This window comes from Macrotis lagotis, chromosome 7 (genome assembly GCF_037893015.1).
Source record: "Macrotis lagotis isolate mMagLag1 chromosome 7, bilby.v1.9.chrom.fasta, whole genome shotgun sequence".
Lineage (NCBI taxonomy): Eukaryota > Metazoa > Chordata > Mammalia > Peramelemorphia > Peramelidae > Macrotis > Macrotis lagotis.
The window spans coordinates 127268146-127284497 of record NC_133664.1 but is presented as its reverse complement, the minus strand read 5'-3'; positions in this window follow the sequence as shown (position 1 = coordinate 127284497).

Below are 16352 nucleotides of genomic sequence, written 5' to 3'. Positions count from 1 at the left end.
TATTTGGCAATGGTTGATCCATCTTTCAGAGAAGAATGGGATTTTCATGGTAAATAAATAGATTTTCTAAACTATAACTACTTAGACTTGCAGATAATTCTAATATACTACACAGATAGGTAGACCTATTGATCATAATGCTGAAAGAGTGTCCCTAAAAAACGTCATCCACGTTACTATCACTGGGTTGTTGTATGATTCAAATTAGATAAAATATATAAAGTGTTTTGCAAATCTTGGTGTTCTAATATGTTATTATTGTTGTTGTTGTTGTTATAATTATTATATAGCACTTGCATCATCTTGAATTTCCACCATTTCTCCATAAATTTTTGTGTAAATGTAATTCAGCACTAAATTTTTGGTATTACTACCTATTAATAATAAGTGACATTTATATAATGGTTTTGTGTACAAAATAGTCAATATTGATACATAGTTTTAAGATTTGAAGAGTTTATTTTCCTTACAAATTTTACCTCATTTTATCTTCATCACAATCCTGTGAAAATGCCATTATTGATACCTTTTTACAGCTGAGGAAATCAGAAGAGGTTAAATTATTTGCCCAGGGTCGCATAATTAAAATGTATCAGAGGTAGGATTTGAACTCAGGTCTCCCTGATTCCAGATCCAGAACTATATACAATGAGTCACCTGGGTGACTTTACCTTCATGTTTTTTTTTTTCTATTTGATCCTCATAACAACCTGTGAAGTATATAAGTAGTTGAGGGTGAGAGGGTAAGAGAATTTTACACTTCTGTACAGTCACAGAGTTGATGTTGGAAGTAAAATATGAATTTGATTCTCTCTTGAATACAGGTTTGACTTTTCCCACTAAATCACAACATATCTATGTGTGCTGTATCTGTCTTCTTATATATCTTTCAGCTATCTCCATGCAACCTATCCAAAACAATGTATCCATCCCTGACTTTTTCCTGACAGCCTACACACTTCTGGTACATTCCACCTGCCCCCCTTTATCTATTTAAATATTCTACAAGATACAAACTAAATTGCTAAAAGCTTGAGTAAAATAAGATGATTGCTTTATTTTAAAAATTAAAAAAAATAAAGTCACATCATTCATCTCAAAGGCATCTTTAGGTTATACACTCTTATTAGTTAGCTATGCCTCTGGGTTACTTCTGATGTGAATCACTGAGAATTTAGCACATAAAGGGTAATTTGTTTGGTAACAATCAATACAGAAAAGGTAACAGATAGTAAAACAGAGAAAAACACTGTGATAGGCTAAAGTCTCTAGGCAAAGTATAATAGTCTTACTTGTTAGAAAGAAGGAGTGATTACTTCCTATGTTTAAAAAAATCATGAAGAATCTTAAATCCAAGTGTTTTATCCTGTTCTCTTTTTCCTGAGCAGGACTCAACTTCTATATAATTCTGCCAATTTCTTGATCCTGTCCAGAAAGTTCAAATGACAAATTCAGTTCATTTCACTTACGTTCACTTCAATTCAATTCAACAAGTATACATTAAATGTTTAGCTATGATACAATGTGGTTTTGCCTGAGAAGAATGCCATAGCTTCTGTAAGCATATACCTGCCATCATAGATTCTATAGGTCACTAAAGAAGAAATGCAGGACAAATCCTATTCCTAAAAACATTTCTATATCACACCAAGGTTTTGGAACCAAATTACTGGAGAAATATTGACTACTGGAAGAGACCAGACTGGATTGAATTGGGAAAAATTCAAAATACTTTCAACAACCCTTGCAACAAAACTCAACTGTAAATCATAGGCTATCCCAGTTTCCAAAGATATTATATTGGGTCATCTAGGTAGAGCACCGGCCCTGGAGTCAGGAGGAGCTAAGTTCAAATTCAGGTTCAGACACTTCATAATTTCCCAGTTGTGTGACCTTGAGTGAGTCACAACCCCATTGCCTTGCAAAAAGCAAAACAACAAAACAAAACAAAAACAAAGATCGTGGAGATGTACATAGTGGGTATAGAGAAAGAATATAAAAATATTATATGAGAGATGTGTGAATCAAAAAAAAAAGGTAGGTTACTTATGTAGCTGGACTATAAGATAACCAGTGAAAAATTCAGATGATCCCTTGGTATCTAAACTAAGTGAAGATATCTAGAGTAATATCCTCAGGGTCTTGGGCAGGCCTTTATGAGGACTGATGAGGCAACATGGACATAAAAACAAAATGCCAAACCATAAATTATTTATAGTTCTCTTTATTAAAGGAAATACCTGCTGATATCAGTGAACTCACAAAACCACGGAAATAGGAAAATATTTAAGATTCTAAAATTCTCTTATAATAAAGGATTTGCATTGTCCTTTAATAATTTATGAACTTTAATATTCCAGGGTGATAACAATGTAGAAGTCTGAGATCTTTTTATCATGTCTATCAAATGACCACATTGGGGGAAAAAATGCTGTCTGAAGTGGAGAATTTGCAGGAGATATCATCCTGTCCCTTTTGTAAAGCATTAGGCATGGTAGACAGCTTCCAGATCTGGAAGGTATAGGTTTGAGTCTTAGGCATATGAGTATGGATAAATTATTGAAATTCTTAGTGACCCAGGACAATCTCTAAGACTATGAGTTACAGAACAGGTGACCCTGCCATGGTAGAGAAAATGATCTCACTGACAATTCTCAGTGCCAATGAAATCAAGTTTGCCCCATCTCTCCCCTAATAGTATGTTTGACTGGGTTCATTGAACTGGGTTCAGTGTTTGACTGGGTTCATTGAGATTCACTCATGTTGATCTCTCTAACATTGAACTGATGCTATAGACATTTAAAAATTTGTTATAAACTCTTTATGGGTCTTCCTCTTTTTTGAATTTGGTGACTATTTACTTAGAGGATTTGGGCTTTCTTGGACCATTAATTGTCCTTCATCACTAGCAAGTGTCAATCAGAAAGGGAAATCTACAATGATAATGGGATTACAAAAGTAATGCCTTAACTATCAGTCAACTCAAATCATTTCAATTCAACAATCATTTATTAAACTATTACTATATAAAATAAGAAAAAATATAAAATAAAATAAGGGTCCTGTGTTTGGTACAAGGGACACACACATAAAGACAAATATTTCCTGACTTCAGGAAGCTTACACTTATGTTATATTGTCTCTTTTGGCTACAACTAAAGATTTGTTGACAACAGACTTGAGCAGGAGGCTTCCCATATTAATATTAATATTTAGACATAGAATCATTCCAACTCAAGATTAATTTATTGTCTATTATTTATACATTTATGATGTGCCTAGTGCTGTAAGGAACTGAGATTCAAAGACAGAAAAAAAATAATTCTTTTCATTAAGAAATGAGAGACACTTTAGAGATCATCTTTCAAAACTCTTATTACAGTTTGGGAAGCAGGGAAAGGGTCTGAGAGGTTCCCTAACTTGCCATTGTCCCAATGACAGTAGGTGGCAGACTCAACCCCAGATCTCCTGTCTCTGTGAAATATTGTACTATCTCAAAAAGATATGGCCTTTATGGTTTAACTGGAAATACTGAAATTACTGTGTAGAAATAACAATACTATTCTACATTGAAGAGGGAGTGGTGTTCCATCCTCTACTTAAAACAATCATATGAAAAGAGAGCATCTAAAACACAATAACTTTGATATGAATATGAGTAGAAGAAAAATGGGAAGAAGTACATTTACTACAAACCGAAAGGAAAAACTTTGCTATTAGTGTTGGCGAGGGATGGGGTGGGGTAGGGGAATGAGGAAGACATGGACCAAGAGAAAAAAAATAGCCAAATATCCAAGGCAATTGAGGTAGTATTATTTAGCTGGAGGGGAAATGTCCCATATAAATCAATGTGAGACATCACAATCTAGCTCTTGAGATTTTTCTCTCCTTTGATAGCAAATGGTCTCAATATGTGGAATATATTTTGATGTCAAACTAAGAGAATAAAAACAAAATCATAATAATTATGCACTAAAGAAAATAGAGTATTTGCACAGCCAGACAATTTCTATGTGACGTTTTCAGGATTTAAAAATTATTGAAGCTCAGTTGGGAAAAAAATAGTGTGGGAAAAGCTTAATTTAGTTTCAGATTCGATTGCATAGTCATGCTGTTGGGTCACTCTGGTTTATGAATTAAAAAAAAATCAGATTCCAGCATTGAATATTTTATCAGTTTCATAGATATTGATATTCATTTTAGAAGAAATGGAAACTTCTTGAGGACAATAATTATTTTCAGATAACTGCTCACAGACCAGTCACACACTTCACAATTGAGGATTTCCAGATGCCAGTGGAAGCCAGTTATTGTTGCCTAATATAGTATTCGTGACTGGCAGAGACCAACAAACTATAAAAGATCTAGACATTCTTCTCAGGTGTCAATGATACAGGGTCCAACCACAAAGAGTTAGCATATCTTATTGAAAAGTAAGTGCACTGGATCCAGAGAGAGGAAGAACTGGGTTCCTCCCACATTTGACATGGTAGCTTTTTGAGCATGGTTTTCTCTTCTATCTAGCATTGAACCATTTGCTATGAACTCCTTATGAGTTCTTCCTGAATCCTTGGATCTGTTTACCATTTGCCTGACTTGGCATGACAGTCTGTTTATTCATAGGATCTGGACTTTCTTAGGATCTGTTAATTGCCCATAATTACTCACTTACCAAAGTTGTTATGGGGCTTAGATGATATCATTTATGTTAAGTGCTTTGCAAACTTTTATAATATTATCTAAAATCAGTTATTAACATCAAGCTCTACAAAAAAGATTCTAGATAGGCATCAAAGCCAACAAATAAAGGATGGAGCTATAATTATACCTCCTCCTATTACATTTAGTTTTCTGAAAAAATTGCTATGTAAGGATTATTTAATAAACAAATTGAAACTTGAAGGTAACAATCTTCTGAGTTTATTTAGTGATGCTCAAAGTGTATGGTATTATTTTACCAGATGACTATGGTTAAAAATCTTAAACACAACAAGGTAATAGTTTCTCAACATATAAGACACATTTTTACAAGTTATGTGGTTTACATATGGTTATGTGGATACAGAGATGAAAAGTGTGGTCAGGAAAATTTAGTTTCAAATTTTGCCTCTATCACTTATGAGTTAAATGCTTTTCGGCATAGAAGTTTTCCTTTGTGAGCCTCATATTTTTCATCTATAAAGTGGGATAATATTATAGTATCTATTGCACAAACTATTTTGAAGTTAACATGTGGTAATATAAAAAGAACTTTATAAACTTTGAAGTTTTATATAAATGCCAGTTATTTCTAAATACAATGTTTAGCAACAATATGCTTTATTTTCTACATCTCATGATTGCAAAGTAACATAGTAAGAATACACTGCAGAATCAACCCAAATTTTAATCCTCTCTGACACTGTATGATCTTGGGCAAATCTCTTCTCTATTTTGACTTTTATTTTTTTTATCTGTGGAAGGAAAGGAAGAGTTTTAGCATGTTCCTCTAAGTTTCTAGGCCTATAAAACTCATGTTGAAAAATGGGACTTAGTTAATCTTGCATTTCTGATAAAAAATATTTGTTTATAAATTTTTAAACTTTATATTGTGATATACTAGAAAGATTCAGGATCTAAAAAGAACTCAGATTCAAATCTAGCTCAGGCAGTTATTAGCTGTAACTATAGATCCATTACTTAGGCTCTCAAAGATTGACTTTTCTCATCTGTAAAATGCTAAAAAATAATATTCATATTGTCAATCTGGAAAAGAACAATATGTGGCAGGGTGTGGACAGGGCATTGGGAGATCATCTGGGATGTAGCCCTTAGTCAGAAAAAGAGATCTCAAGGAAACAATGATGCTTTAATGATTACTAACAAGTGAAAATATTGTCAGAATCTTCTACTTTTCAACACCTTGGGGAAAAAAGTGTGATTACTTTATCCTAGTTACAATTTTAGCCTGTCCAATGTCATTTCATAAAGATGTTGTTAATATATTGCTTTTACAAAAAAAAAAAACAAACTATCTTTTTAGGGGCAGCTAGGTGGCTCAGTAGAAAGAGCACCGGCCCTGGAGTCAGGAATACCTGAGTTCAAGTCCAGTCTCAGGCACTTAAAAATTACTTAGCTGTGCAGCCTTGGGCAAGCCACTTAACCCCATTTGCCTTGCAAAAACCTAAAAAAAACCCCAAACCCCTGTCTTTTTAAGTTTAAAACCTTTAAAAACCTTCCAAGATATTCTTTGGCCCATCTTAATTTCTCATTGCATCTATAAAATTAACTTTCCCTTGCTATGTTATTTCATTTAATTCACTAAAACATACCAGTGCAACAAAATGTATCATGGTTCATGGATGTATAGTATCCTATAAGCTCAAGAAAGGCATTAGTTCAACTTGGTTCAATTGGGTGTATTTACCTTTCTCCCCATCATTTTCCAGTGTGAATTTAAAACATCAACTCCTTCCAATTTAAGGGGAGATTTTCAAGGGAGTGGAAAAAAAAATGTCTCATATTTGAGTCTAGTATTTGGAAAGTATTGAGTAGTCCTATCTTAGTATTGTCTCAACTCAAGAAGACACTCCTTTGGTTCAGGCCCTTAAAATTTTTCTCCTAAATTACTGCAGGTACCTGCTCATTAGTCTCTCTCTGTCTTGAGTCTCTTCATTCCAGTCCTCCTCCACATTGATGCTAAACTGATTTTCATTAATAGCAGCTCTGACCACTTCAGTCTTCTACTCAATGAAGTCTAATGAATTCTGAGATCATCTAAGGTAAAATGTAAACTCCTCCTTTAGCTTTTAAAACTCTGCATATCTTGATCTCAATCTATATTTCTGTTTTCACTATACCTTATTCTTCTTCACATAATCCAACCAAATTGAATTTCTCTCCATTCCTCACATACACTATTTCATCTCAAATTCACAAGTCTTTGCATTGATCATTTCCCAGTCTCTAAAATGTACTCCCCCTTCAGCTGAAATCTTTTCCAATGCCCATAATTGCTAGTGCCCTGCCTTCTGTGGTGTGCTGGAGCCAGCTCACACTACCTAGGGAGAGATGATTATTTTTCAGTGTGATCATTCATCCTTTGAAAATCAGGAAATGCTACAAATTAGGACTTGATTTAATGCTTTGTTGATTGATTAGACTTGAAAAATGATGAAAAATGTGAATAATTCAGATTAAACTTTAAAAAGCATTTGTGTACATTTTTTCAGACAGTTACTTTTTTTAAAAAAATTTACTAGCACACTACTGCCTACTTCCCATACTATCTTTTATTTTTCTATTTTCTATTTATTCTTTTTCCTTATCTGTGCATATATATATACATTACCTCCATATATACCATATATATATATATATATATATATATGTATACATGTGCCTCCCATGAGAATAGTTTGTTGAGAGTAATAATTGTTTCATTATTCATGTCCCCAGAAACTGATACAGTACCTGCCTTGTTGATTAAGTCTCAGTTAAAAAAAACATCAAATTATCATGAAGAATGAATGTAATGTTAGTGTAACCAGATGGGTAATTCTTTTTCCCTCCTAATAGTTTTTTTTTCTGTCTTTCAATTTCATTTTGCAAACACAATTAGGAGTTGAGTGGAAGGTTATATTAGCTGATCACTACTCTATCTATTACTGATGATGGCATAGCAACATGGAATTTTATTCTGTCTTCTCTACATTTATGCCTAGGCCCAAAATACCTATAATTAATTGAACTTATAGAACATGTATTTTGTGCAGTTTTTCAATTTTTTTCTTTCAATTTTAAGTTAGGTCATGGTTTATAAAAAGTTTTAAAAGTTGTATTCTTAGAATCTGAATCCATGCCATATAAAAGAAAGCATTGGTACTTCCTTAAAGAAACAGTTATTATCCATTATTAGATTCCTTAGTGGTCAGTAGTTTATTAAGCTCCTCTTTTCCTAAGCTACTGCTAAGAAAACAATAATATCATTAGTCTTTCTCTACAGCATGGATGCATATAATGACTGTGCAGCCCCAGCATTGGAGAGAGATCCATATACTCTCTGCTAATTTGATGGCTAATTTATGAAAGGCTCTTGTAACTTTTTAATCTTTTTTTTTATCTAGAACTAGGAATTTAAACTTATGTCACTGTTCTTAAATACAATTAAGTTCTCCTTCATAGACTCATCATTCTTTTCTTTTAGTCAGTTCAAAATATTTTTCCTAAAATATGTTCTCTTTAATGGTACATTCAGTTATTTTCATTAAGCCCTTACTGCCTCTCAAATGAAATCTTAAATGAAAGTTGATTATGTTTCTAATTTTCTAAAAACTTTAAAAACAAAGCCTGTTTTTTGTTTATTCTAACAAAAAGCAAACACTTAGTATTGAAAAAGCTGTCTCTATTCCACAAGATTTCAAACATTTTGACGTAAGCCTTTAAGTTACAAAATTAAAAAAAAACTCAATTATAGACTTGTTAAATGTTAGAGAATGAAGGGATAATTTCTGGTTTTTAATTTTTTCATCTTTGAATATTTATTTTTCCATTTACATTTTGAAAACAATTTTTTTTGCAAGTCAATGGGGTTAAGTGGTTGCTCCAAGGTCACACAACTAAGTAATTATTAAGTGTCTGAGGACAGATTTGAATTCAGGTATTCCTAACTCCAGGGCTGGTGCTCTATCCACTCTGCCACCTAGCCCCTATGAAAACAATTTTTAACATTTTTTTAAATTTTGAGTTCTAAATTGTTTCCTTCTCTCCTTCCCCGCCTTCTCTTAGAAAAGGCAAACAATTTTATGTAGGTGATACAAGTGCAGTCATGCAAAACATATTTCTACATTAGTTATGTTATGAAAGAAAACACAACCACCCCAACTGAAAAAAAACCCACACAAGGAAAATGAAGAATGTTTTTTTTTTAAAAAAGGGTGCTTCGATCTGCTTTCAGAGTCCATCAGTTCTTTCTCTTGATATGAATAGCATTTGCCTTCATAAGTCCTTCGGAATTGTCTTGCATCATTGTATACTGAAAAGAGCTGTCATTCACAGTTGGTCTTTGTCCAGTATTGCTGTTACTCTATACAATGTTTTCCTGGTTTTACTCACTTCACTTTGCCTCAGTATCTGTAAGGTTTTCAATGTCTTTCTAAAAGTATTCTGCACTAAGTGCCACAGGAGTGGGAGTGGATTAGAGACAGGTAAGGATATTTAAGCACTTGTATTTTGGCAAATAAATGGAGACCTTATGTACAAAGGGAGAACTTGTCTTTCTTGTCTCCCACCCTTCAATACTCGCCTGGGAAAGGTTAAACGAGTCTGGAAAGGAACTACAGTGGACAATGCTCTCAAGATTTTCCAGTCATCAATGGAGTGAAACAATGATGTGTCCTTGCCCCCATGCTTTTTATCATGATATTTTCAGTCGTGTCATGAAACATCTTCACTGAAGATGAACATGACCTCAATGTCAACTACCACACTGGCAAATTCTTCAACTTGAAAAGGCTACAAGCCAAGACCAAAGTGGAGGGGATGTTATTGCATGATCTTCTGCAGATGATTGTTTACTCAATGCAACCAAGCTAAGATGCAATGAAGTATGGATCAATTCTTTTCTGCTTGTGCTAATTTTGGTCTAACATAGGCACCCCATCAGCCAGCACCACACCATCCATATGTGGAGCCATCAGTGACAGCAAATAGAGAAGTTGTGAGTATTGTGGACAAGTTCACTTACCTTGGCAGTGTCCTTTCCAAGGAGGTACATATTGTAATTGAGATTGACACATGCATTGCCAGAGCTAGCTCAGTATTCCGGAGGTTCTGAACGAAAATGTGGGAGAGAAGAGGTATTAATCTGACTACTGAACTGAAGGTCTACAGAACCTTATTGCTATATGCCTATAAAACCTGGACAGTCTCCCAGTTCCATGTCAGGAAACTGAATTGCTTCCATTTAAATTGTTTTAGGAACATCTGAAGATTCTGGCAGGAGAAGATACCAGACACTAAGGTATCTTTCTCAAACTAAAGTGTTAAGTATTCCAACATTACCCCAGAGAGTACTACAATGGGCTGGGCACATTCTTAGAATGCCAGATGTACACTTGCCAAAAAAAACAATTTTACAAAGAACTCAAAAAAGGCAAGCATTCACAAGGGGGTCAGAAGAATCAATACTGAGATACCCTGAAGGTCTCATTGAAGAACTTTAGAATTGATTGTACAGCATTGGAGAGACTGACACAAGACTATCCATCATGATGTTCCTTCATCAGTTAGGGTGCTGCACATGGGAGAAGTCAGAACTGAAGCAGCTCAAAGGAAATGTGGCATAGTTCAAATGGACTATTTGTGCCCATCCTGAGGTAAAGCATTCCGAGTTCATGTTGGTCTGATCAGCCACATTCGGACACACTATATAATTTGTCTCAAGCATAGTGATGTCATTTTGGTCTTCTTCTATAACAAAGGACAAGAAAGAACCAACCAACCAACCAACCACCAGCAATTCATTTGTGTCACAATTTTACTACAACATTTTTCCTTTTATATCATATTAGACAATCTGATATGTGGGGGGTGGTACTGAGCTGCTGAGTTGTTTTTATTTACTTTCTCTAATCAATAGAGAATTAAAACATTTTATCCCATTTGATTATAAGTAGCTTTGGTCTCTTCATCTGAAAACTTCTGCTTCATATTCTTGGACCATTTGTCAATTGGGAAATGACTTGTATTCTTAGAAATTTGATCCAATTCTCTCTATATATTTGAGAAATGAGACCCTTGGATAAATTCGCTATAAATTTTTCACAGTTAGGATTGCTAACTATATTTCCTTCCATCCTTTTCTATTTATTCTTCTCTCTCCTTTCACCTTGTCCTTGTCCTTCCTTAATGGTGCTTTGCTTCTAACTACTCCCTCTTTCAATCTACCTTTCCTTCTTTCAGCTCTTTCCCTTCTCTTATTCCATTTCCCTCCTTTTCCCCTGTGGGATAGATTTCTATTCCCAACTGAGCATGTATGTTATTCCCTTTTTGGGCCAATTCTAAAGAGAATTAAGTGTAAGCAAAGTCTACCATCACCCTCCATTTTCCCCTTCCATTTTTTAAAAATGAGTATGCTGAATGGAAGGTGAATGAGGTAATTTTATTAAAATTACAAAACTAGTCATTGGAAGAATCAGAAATTGAATCCAAGTGTTTTGATGCCTGATCAAGTTCACTTTATACTATAGCACAATGCCTTTGTATATAATTTTGGAAGTCAATAATCCTTATTGGTTGAGAGAACATTGAAATCACAAAAATGTATTAATGCAGTTAAATTGAAAATGGAAGGGGCAGTTAGGCGGTGCAGTGGATAGAGCACTGGCTCTGGAGTCAAGAGGACCTGAGTTCTAGACCTCAGACACTTAATAAATACCTAGCTCTGTGACTTTAGGCAAGTCACCTAACCCCATTGCCTTAAATATATATGTATATATATATATATATATATATATATACATATATATATATTATATACTATATACTATATACTATATTTGAAACCACATGTTCTACATATAAATAGTATTTAAGTTACTAATCAATTTATGTTTCCTCTTTTTGAATTCTATGTTAAACAGAATAATCTCGGACCAATCATCAGGTGCCTATTGCAGTAGCTATTGGAAATAGAAAGGCAAAAGCAAAATGTTTCCTCTCTGCCTTCAAAAAGCTTATATTATGGATATCTTTCAGATGATGGAAACTGGGGCAAACAGGATTTGGGACTTGGCCAAATGAATCTTCCTGATTCCACTTCGAGCACTCCATCTACTGTTCCACTTAAGCTGCCCTAAGTGACTAGATTATAGTAGGCACTTAATAACTGTTTATTGACTAAGAATGAGGTACATCAGGAAAGGGGGGAGGATGGGATATACAAAGCTATAATATAGATATTATTGAGAAGGGAGAATTCGAACAGATACTATAGAAACTCTGATTTCAACAGAAATTCAGAAACTGAAGAAAGAATAAATAAGTATAATAACCATGAATCAAAGAATAAAAGTTTAGAATAGACAGAAAGGAGAAGGAATTAATGAAGTGTCTGAATTTCTTTCTTTCTTTCTTTCTTTCTTTCTTTCTTTCTTTCTTTTGCTAGGCAATGGGGTTAAGTGGCTTGCCCAAGGCCACACAGCTAGGTAATTATTAAGTGACTGAGACTGGATTTGAACCCAGGTACCCCTGACTCCAGGGCTAGTGCTTTATCCACTGCACCACCTAGCCTCCCCAAAGTGTCTGATTTTAAATAAATATTTTTAAAATAAAATATATCTTGACAGCCCTTTGCAAATCTATTTGACTGTCACAACAACCTTGTTAGAGAGGTACTATTATTATACCCTTAAGAAAACTGAGATAAATGTGGGTTTAGTGACTTAACCTAGTGTCACACCACTAAGGAAATGTCTGAGGTCAAAACTGAATTCAGAGAAACAGGTTTTCCTGATTTCAGAGAGAGGAGTCTATCTGCTGCACCATTTACCTCAGACTAATATGGAAGAATTTGGTCTCAGTTCTTACTTAGCCTTAGTCATTAAATGGGTATGGTCTCACACAAATTGAGATCTGGTAAAGACTTTAATTTAGAAAAGTCAAGTTTATCACTGCATCCAGGCCATCTCCAATCTTCTTGACTTTTGAACTCCAGTGCCTCTGGAGAAGAGATCAAGGTTTATGACTTTTTTGCAGTTCTGCCTCATTCAAATTCAACTCACATGTGAGTTAAGACATCATTCTCATGATGAATTTGATCCTCTTCCAAAGTGAGGGACAAGCAATATTATATCCATGTTGGACATGAACGAAGCCTCTAAATGCTTCAGGGATCAGGAAAGATTTCTATAGAAAATGGAATTTAGAGGCAGCTTGGTGGCACAGTGAATAGAGCAGCCATCCTGGAGTGTGGAGGACTTCAGTTCAAATCTGACCTCAGACACTTAACCCCATTGCCTTGACAGAAAGAGAGAGAGAGAGAGAGAGAGAGAGAGAGAGAGAGAGAAAATGGAGTTTGAATTGAGTCTTAAAGGACAGTAAAGATCATTACTAAGAGGAATAGGAAAGGAAGTAAAAACCATGTTTTAAATGAGTGCAAGTATTCTGAATTAAATAAATTAAATTCCAAGTATTGAAAGAATGTTATATGTTATCATAGCATCATGCCAGTAATCTCTGAGGAAACATACAGAATGGGAGAAATTTCATAAGGCTACAGATTAACAAATTTTTGTCTCAAAGGAATAGATGCAATAGAGAGTTCATAGTCAGATAACTTGACATCAAACCCAAGAAAACTCTAGAGCAGGCCATTAAATAGATGGTTTGTGAGCACTTAGAAAATGAAGCAGTAATCACTAGAGTGGTCATGAGCTCATTTAGAATGAGTCACACCAAAGTAATCATTGCCTTTCTTGATAGAGGTCCAAGACTGATAGAACCAAAGAATGATAATAATGGCTTATGTTTCTGTTTTATACATACAGATTCCCAAGTGATTTCCTCATTGCAAAGCTGTGAGCTAAATAGTGTGTTTTTTACCCAATTTAGTTGATTTTGAAACTGAGTCTCACTTTAGTTACTCACTTGGGAAATATATCAAAAGCCAGAGGAGGGGGTGGAGCCAAGATGGCGACATGAAGGGATCACTTCTTAGGAGGTCTCTGATAAAAACTCATAAACTAAGGACTCTAACTAAACTTTCGAGAGACAGAACCCACAAAGGGAACCAGTGAGGCAGTTCTCCTACTCAAGTTAACCTGGAAAAGAGCAGAAAGGCTCCGCTCCCTGGGGTTGGAGGGGCGGGGAAGAGGGGTAGCCTGCCAGAGCCAAAGAACTTCAGCCTCCTGGAGGCAGCCCCAGGGCGCTGGGAATTTCAGCTCACAGCAGTGGGGGGAGTCTCCTGAGCTGCACATCAGGGAGCACCAACACAAAGTGGGGCAATAGCAGGGGACCTCTGCCAGAGCAAGCACATGAAGCCCAGCCCTCAGGGCACACAGCCAGCAGCCTGGTCTTTTGGCAGCCTAGACCCGGAAACAGAAGCAGGTGGAGCAGGTAAGCAGGAGCCCCCAGGGCATGAGCCCATTGAGCTGAGGGAGGGGAGTGAAGAGAGAGAGAGAGAGACTGCAGAGATCTGTCCTCTGTCACTGGAACAGAACTCTGGAGCTCTGACCACATTCAGATCCTGATCGCAGTCTAGGGCCCCCCATAGAACAGCATGGCCACCCCCCACGTCAGCCCCATGGCAGAGGGGGGTGCTTATGGTCATTCACAGACCAGGAGGGAGGACAGAACCTCACACACTGAGACCCTTGTGGGAGTGTCCCAAAAGCTCAGGAAGCACCCCCAAAAAACAGATTTAGGCTGGGAAAGTGAACAAAGAAACAAGAGGAAGACCATTGAGAAATATTTTGCAAATGAGCCCAAGAAGGATCAAAATACTCAGTCTGAAGATGAGGAAGCACAAGCTCCTGCATCTAAAGACTCCAAGAAAAACAGAAATTGGGCTCAGGCTATGATAGAGCTCAAAAAAGACTTTGAAAAGCAAATGAGGGAGTTAGAAGAAAAACTGGGAAAAGAAAGGAGAGAGATGCAGAAAAACATGAAAATGAAGTCAGCAGCTTAGTCAAGGAAATCCAAAAAAATGCTGAAGAAAATAGCATGCTAAAAACCAGCTCAGGTCAAATGGATAAAACAGTTCAAAAAGTTATTGAGGAGAAGAATGCTTTAAAAAGCAAAATTGGCCAGATGGAAAAAGAGATAAGAAAACTCTCTGAGGAGAATAAATCCTTCAGACATAGAATAGAATTCAGGGAGATTGATGAATTTAACAGAAATCAGGAATCAATACTTCAAAACCAAAAAAATGAAAAATTAGAAGAAAATGTGAAATATCTCATTGAAAAAACAACTGATATGGAAAACAGACTTAGGAAAGATAATTTGAAAATTATTGGAATAACTGAAAGTCATGATCAGGAAAAGAGCCTTGACATCATTTTCAAAGAATTACTACAGGAAAATTGCCCTGATGTTCTAGAAGCAGAGGGCAAAATAGAAATGGAGAGAATCCACCGATCCCCCCAAGAAAGAGAACCCCAAAAAACAACCCCCAGGAATATTATAACCAAGTTCCAGAACTCCCAAGTCAAAGAGAAAATATTACAAGCAGCCAGAAGGACACAGTTCAAATATCATGGAGCTGCAGTCAGGATCACACAGGACTTAGCAGCAGCTACATTGGAAGCTCTTAGGGCTTGGAATACAATATACCAGAAGGCAAAAGAGCTTAGAATGCAGCCAAGAATGAACTACCCAGCAAGGCTGAATGTCCTCTTCCAGGAAAAAAGATGGACTTTCAATGAACCAGGGGAATTTCAAGGGTTCCTTTTGGAATGGCCAGAGCTGAACAGAAGGTTTGATCTTCAGATACAGGACTCAGGTGAAGCATGGAGATTGGAGGAGAGGGGGGAAATATAAGGGACTTAATGAGGATGAACTGCATGTATAGAAAAATGATACTGATAATATTCATATGAACCATCTCAGTTAATAGAGCAGGTAGAGGGAGCTTTTATAGTTGAAGCACAGGAGAAAGCTGAATTCGAAGATAAAATATGGTGTAAAAATGGAGTCAATAAGAAAAAAAGGGAAATGGAATGGGAGAAAGAAAAAGGAGAGTGGGAATAATCCAAGCTATTTCACATAATAAGATTTTTTTTTATTACATTGAGCTATTGCAATGATATGGAATGGGGGAGGCAATGGGGAATGAGGGAACCTTTGCTCTCATCAGAGTTGGCTAGGAGAGGAAACAGCAAATATCCTCAATGGGGTATAGACAACTGGAGTAAGAAGGAGGGGGGAGCAGGGGGAAGGGGTGGGGATGTAAATAAAGGAGGAGAGCATGGACCATGGGGGGAGAGTGGCCAGATATAACACATTTTCTTTTTTACTTCTTGCAAGGGGCTGGGATTGGATGGCCTGCCCAGGACCATAGGGCCAGGTGGATTCTGGGCCTAAGGGGTGGTATGGGGGCTCAGGGCTTCTTGGCCCCAGGGCCAGGGATCTGTCTGCTGTGCCACTCAGTGACCCTACAGCAGAGTCAGAGTGAAAGGAGAGAGAAAATATAGTACATGGTAGTGGAGAAATAAGAAAGGAGGGAGTTGCGATCAGCAATGGCAATGTTGGAAAAATATGGAAGTAACTTTTGTGATGGACTTATCATAAAGAATGTGATCCACTCACGACAGAGTTGATGGTGTTGGAACAAAGACTGAAACACATTTTTTGTTATTATTATTTGTGGGAGG